Source organism: Dendrobium catenatum, unplaced genomic scaffold (assembly GCF_001605985.2).
Source record: "Dendrobium catenatum unplaced genomic scaffold, ASM160598v2 original_scaffold_6081, whole genome shotgun sequence".
NCBI classification, from domain to species: domain Eukaryota; kingdom Viridiplantae; phylum Streptophyta; class Magnoliopsida; order Asparagales; family Orchidaceae; genus Dendrobium; species Dendrobium catenatum.
This window is the reverse complement of record NW_021324542.1, coordinates 1-307: the sequence shown is the minus strand read 5'-3', so window position 1 is coordinate 307 and position 307 is coordinate 1. Positions and strand designations below refer to the sequence as shown.

General features: G+C 31.9%; 1 non-coding gene across 1 annotated transcript; it reads right to left on the bottom strand.

Annotated features, from left to right (window-relative positions):
• Nucleotides 1-68: 68 nt before the first annotated feature.
• On the bottom strand, nt 69-141 carry TRNAF-GAA. Its single transcript has one exon. It is a non-coding gene; the product is annotated as a tRNA-Phe (tRNA).
• Nucleotides 142-307: the final 166 nt, after the last annotated feature.

The window sequence follows — 307 nt, the reverse complement described above, 5'->3', positions numbered from 1 at the left end:
GTATCCCGATCCGTCTCGATTCATTTGTATGAGGTATGAATATCTAAAAGAAAGATACATTATTCACATGTCAGGAACCAGATTTGAACTGGTGACACGAGGATTTTCAGTCCTCTGCTATACCAACTGAGCTATCCCGACCATTTTTCATGCATCATCCTAGTTTTTGACTTGAAAAAATCAAATCTTCACAAATTGGACCTAGTCTCTTAATTTCTTCCATTTAGGCTTAATATATAATTAATAAGAAAAATTTAATACTGTATCTTTTAATTTATCACATAACTGACTAATACTCAAAAGATTA